Source organism: Tupaia chinensis, unplaced genomic scaffold (genome assembly GCF_000334495.1).
Source record: "Tupaia chinensis unplaced genomic scaffold, TupChi_1.0 Scaffold000634_1, whole genome shotgun sequence".
NCBI lineage: Eukaryota > Metazoa > Chordata > Mammalia > Scandentia > Tupaiidae > Tupaia > Tupaia belangeri.
The window spans coordinates 3,372,234-3,378,361 of record NW_006160154.1 but is presented as its reverse complement, the minus strand read 5'-3'; positions in this window follow the sequence as shown (position 1 = coordinate 3,378,361).

Below are 6,128 nucleotides of genomic sequence, written 5' to 3'. Positions count from 1 at the left end.
GTGAGTTTAAGCCACCAGGTCCAGGACTCGACGCACGGTTGGCTACATGGGAGTCCAGCAACACAGCCACTATGCCAACTGCTGGTCCCAGAAAAGGAAATAATTTTGTGAAGAGGGCTAAGTATAGATATTGACATAGCAGAGTGGTTGAACATGGAATTTGGTTTTAAATTTGGCAGCTTGGGGTAAAAAAAAAAAATCTAAGTTTTGCAGACTAAATAATTGTAATGTAGGGTGCTTAAAAAGTCCTGTAAAAAGGACATTTTCTTGATACCAAATTTGGAAGGGATCATGATGGACTTTTTTCAAGAGTCTTTGGGTGATAAAATATGCTACTTATTCATTCCATGAATGTTTATTGATAACCTACCAAGGGTAAGGTCTGTGTTAATGTTGGGGATAAGAAGCCATACCTCCTGCCGCCTATAAACTTTCAATCTAGTCACTAAGACAATCAGTACACTTTGGTTACCACATGTATGTAAGTGACCTCCTGTTATACATGTCGAGAAATCCAGCCAGACTTCCGGAATAAAAGAGCAAACCATCTAAATATTAGGTAAGCTAACCAGGGCATCCATAGGCACAGTTGGGATTTTTCTGAAGAGTAAATCTTGAATTCATTCGAATTCATCTTTGACTGAAGAACTCCTGCCATGCTGTGTGGCAAAGATAGTCTTTGCCTAGAAACTTCTCATCATATGTATTACCAGTTATTTGAGTAGGTATAAAAGCACTCGGCAGTCCCCTAGGGGAATATTTGATCCTATACTCCAGGCTGTCTGATAGAATAAATTAGTATTGACTGTTTCTGTACTAAATTGTGTTAGTAATGAGAGAGATAAGGACAAAACTGTGGAGTATTATACTTGTGATCAAAGGACTCAGTGGTTGATGCTGGACAAAGGTCTTCAACACAAAACAAATGAAGGTGATCTTTTCTATGGCACAGTGGTAGAACATGATACTTTGTGAGACAGATTCATATGGGAAGCTTGCTGGTTCAAGTCTGGAGACTTCCCTAAGTATGCTGTGTGTGTACTTGCCCCTGATCTGGGCTGGCTGAGGATGGGAGTGGATCACGGCTCAGGACCCTGCCGGGGTGTTGTAATTCTCTCTCTCTCTCTTGCCTCTATCTTTGTCTTTCTCTGTCTCACTCATGGCATGGATATGCAAACTTTATTTGAAAGTTGATATTTTGGTTAGGATAAAATAAAATATATGAAAAAGTCTATTTTTGGTAAGAATAAAATAAAGCTAAGATGCTACAGAATGCCCTGTTACAATTAGAGAAATATGTTGGCTTCCAAATGAAGAAGATGAATTAGTACTTTCTTGATATTAGGTCTGGTTCTCTCTCAATCTCTCCCTCTCTCTCTCTCTCTTTTCTTTTCTTTTCTTTTCTTTTTTTCTTAACACATCTTTTTACTATAGGGTGTGTGCACTTACTGGAGAGACAGAGAGAGAAAAAGAGAGACAGAGAGACAGAAAGTGAGAAATCTTCCAAGAGGATGGCCATACTTCAATCCCTTCTCCTCTATTCTCCTCTTGGGATTTTGTGCATGCATGCGCACACACCTGGTGTGAGTTTTAAACTGCTGGGTCTGGGACTTGAACCATGGCTGACTATGTGGGAGTTCAACATTGTAACCATTATGCCATCTGCTGGTCTCTCTCTCACTTTAATTTTTCTTACCCATGTTCAACACTTCTGAAGGCCTCAAATAAGAAATAGTTGCTGAGAAGACTCTTCCATTGCAACTGAGAATTAGTGCTCCAGGCCACACAGTTTTATTTTTTGCTTTTTGAAAAAAAACAATAAATTTCTGGTTGCTTTCTCTCTCTCTCTCTCTCTCTCTCTTTTTCCCTCTTTATCTGTTTTCCTTTCCTTTTTCTTTTCCCTCATCACTTTGCTGCTCAGCCTCAACACAGAGAGTACCTAGACATATCTATTAGCCAAATATCCAAATAGTATTAGGGTCAATATATTCCTCAATACCCACTAAATCTGCTGCACAAACAAATAAAAACAGAATGGCAAAAAGATTGTAGGTCACCTCCTTCTGCATGCCCCTGAATGTTCAGGTTGAACTTCTATAAATTATAACCCATCAGATGACTAGAAATACCATGAGGGCACAAGAAATATGAGAAGCCAAGATAATACCTCCTCTCAAGGGAAAAGAATAACTCCTCTTCCTCCACAGACAGTACAATGGAACTCATGGAAATGTCTGAAAAAAGAATTCGAATGCTCATAGTGACAAAGCTAACAGAGTTGGAAGAGAAGAGAGACAATGAACTCCAGAAAAGGCAGGAGAAAAGAACTGACAAGTTCCAGGAAGTGATGAAGTTCTTAAAAAATTTGAAAGAGTAAATACACACCATACAAAAAGAATCAAACTGTTAGAGATGAACGCTATAATACAGGAAATTAAAACCTCCCTTGAAAGTATTAAAAGCAGACTAGATCATACAGAAGATTGAATCTCAGATGTAGAAGATAGAATCACTGGCCTAGAAAAATCCACCTCTAGACTGAGGAAATTTTAAAAAATGAGAATAATGTATGAGAAATACTAGATGCCATTTAATGTCCACACATCTGGATAATCAGTGTCCCAGAAGGTGAAGAGATAATAAGAACATTAATAATGTATTCCATGAAATCCTGCAAGAAAACTTTCCAAACCTAGAGAGGCATTCAAAGATCCAGACCCAAGAAATACAAAGGACCCCAAATAGAATCAACCCAAGAAGATCTTCTCCAAGACACATTATAGCCAGACTGACCAAAACCACAAAGACAAGGTACTAAGATTGGCAAGAGAAAAACAGCAAATTACCTACGAAGGATATCAGTGGACCTCTCATCAGAAATGAGCAAGAAAAGAAATGTGAGCAAGGAAAGAATGGGAAAATATATTCAAAGCATTGAGTGAAAAACAATTTCAACTAAGATTACTGTACCCGGCAGGGTTATCCTTCATATGGGAAGAGGAGACAAGAACATTCTCTTTTTTGTTTGTTTGTTTTTGGAGAGGTTTTTGCTATAGGGCACATGCTCTTGCCAGACAGACAGAGAGAGACAGAGAGATAGAAAGCAAGAAGTCCCCCCCCCCTCCCCAGGGGGGATGGCCACTCTGCAATCCCTTCTCCTCTCAGGATCTTGGGCACGCACACACGCACATGCTCCTGGCATGAGTTTAAGCCACTGGGTCCGGGACTCGAACCGTGGTCGGCTACATGGGAGTTCAGCGACATAGCTATTATGCTAACTGCTGGTCTCAACAAGAACATTCTCAGATAAACAAAACCTGAAAGAATTTACTGACACCAGACCAGTTCTCCAAAAAGTTCGGAAGGGAGTGCTATCTCAGGAAAACTAAAGTCAGACACACAGAAATAAGAGTTAGAAAATATTCAAGAAAACGGCCAGCTTATTAGTAGGGACAAGACTGGAGTTGAATATTACCTTCCAGAATTTAAATGGAAAGCTCACACCACAAAAGAAGTTAGATTGAGTACCTAAGCCTGAGCTGGTGAAATAGAATTTTATGACTTTTGACGGAAACAATACTGATCTTTTCTGTGCTTTGTACTGTAGAGCTAAGGATTTTTTTCTTCTCTTGAATTGTCGACAGATGCCTGTACCTACTATTTGAACAGAGTCCTAACCTGTTTCCTGGCTTTAAGTCTTATGCAAAGTTATCTTAACATTTTTTGATTTTTATTTATTAAAGCTAAAACTGCTTTTCTTGAAATTAAAAAAATATATATTTAAAAATACCTGTTTAATGACCACAGTAAGTTATATAGCCTCAGCTGGGTGCTGTTTTATAGTATATTCATTTTACTCACAGTTTCAGGCCTAAAGTTCAACACGTGTTCACAGATATTTACATAGCAGCTGAACTTGCTATTGAAAGTAGTTAGATCAATTAAGACATTTTGTTAACCAATAAAATGTGGAGGGGAATAAAGGAATGGAAAGCAACTGCAGATACCAGAGATAGTGTGGGAAGAAGGTGGGTCATAGCAGAAGGTGAGAAATGGGGCGAGGGGTAATATATATATATATAAATAATATATATAAAACGAGATACAGAAAATTATTTGTTGATGCTAGCACGTATGACTAAGCCACTATACAGTGTATTCTGGATGGGAAATGCACTTTGTATGCTGGGATGACGTTCAGTGATTGAATGTAATATAAATGAATTAATAAAAAAGCCTTTAAAAAGAAAAAGAAAAGAAACAGTTGCTGTGATTAGAAATTGATGGTCACTATGTGAGACTTGATGCCCAGAGGAGGAAAGTACTCTCTGCTCACAAACCCTTTTCCAATCCATGAGAATTGTTCAGGAAAAAAAAAAAAAGTTTGTTTATTTCTTCCATGAGAGAAGGAGACAAGGAAAGAGAGAGAGAGATAGGGAGAGAAAGAGGCACCCCGACAGGATCTTCGTGCCACCATCCTACCTCCAGGCCCAGTCAGCCAGAAACATGGGCCTGTGTGCATACACTACAGATGTCCAGGAAGATCTTGGGACATGAACTCCGGACCTTGCCCTGTGACTTCTGTATCAGTGTGCTGCAGCACTCCTGTGCTACTGCGTCTGTCCACAGAAAATCTCTTGCTTAACAAATGTCTTTTAAATTGGCATGACAATCACTATTCTAGAAAGAGAAAGATTTATAACTGAGTATTTATCACAAGATAAAAGATCTCTAGCTAGAACTATTCTGAATCAGTTCATTGTCACCAGAAGGAGGTGCCTACAGTAGTGTACAACTTGTTGTCACTGCTCTGTGTTTAGGACTTTAAGATTTATCAAGAAAAAATGCACCATGAGTGTGTTATCATTCACCGACATATGAACTCTGTTCATTTCAACACCTAATCTTTTCTTCGTATCTCAGATTATCCAAATAGTTGCTATTTGAACTTATGAAGAGAACTTTTTGCATTAGTCAAAACTTTTTATCACTTCAGAGAGTGAAAGTTCCCATGGGATCATAGTATGACATATACTGTGGAAGCAGATGACTATCTACAGAGCTTCTGGAATGTCTCCCAGGGTGAATTTATCAGCGATCTAGTCATCACTAACTCATTTTGCTTATTTTTAGTTCAAAGGAACTTTCAGACATTTTACATGAGATTTATTTATGCAATTTTTTTGGCCAGCGAACACATATGGTAGTTACTTCTTGCTTCCTGGAGGAAGAGATGGTTTTAATTCAGTAAAGTAAATGGAAAAATCCAGATGTTGATTGTTCATAAAATGAAGCTGAAAGGTTTACATAGATTTTTGTAATATAAGCTTTCCAAAAATAGTTTGTAATTCAATTAAATTGTGACTCAAACCAATGCCTTAAAAACTTTGCTTTAGATAATATGAAAAGTATCTATAGTTCTAATGGATATTTGATCTTTTAAAAAAAATTTCTTTCTTTCTTCCATGAGTAACAGAGACACAAGCACTCCCAACAAGATCCTGATGCCATGATCCACCCCTAGCACTGGCCAGCCCCAGATCATGCGCACTTGTGTGCTTGATATGCTCAGGGAGGTCCCTAGACACTAACCCAGACCCTCCCAGGTGGGTCAGCCTTGTGGACTGTTGTGTTATTTCTGTACCACTGTCTGTCTGGTCCTGGACATGTGACCTTTTATTAAGGTGTCATAATTTTGAAATTTCCCAAAATTATTATTTGTACTGTAGAGCTAAGGATTTTTGTCTTCTCTTGAATTGTCGACAGATGCCTGTACCTACTATTTGAACAGAGTCCTAACCTGTTTCCTGGCTTTAAGTCTTAAGCAAAGTTCTCTTAACCTTTTTTGATTTTTATTTATTAAAGCTAAAACTGCTTTTCTTGAAATTAAAAGAATATATTTAAAAATACCTGTTTAATGACCACAGTAAGCAATATAGCCTCAGCTATATTATTATTATTACATTATTACATTGCTATTAGCTAAATCTAGACTCTATTATAATTTCAACGTGTTTTTCCAGTAATGTCTCTTTTCTTTTCCAGGATCCCATTTTTGAACATCACAGTGCATTTTATTCTTATATTTTCTTGGCTTTTCTGGTCTGCAACAGTTTGTCAGCAATTCC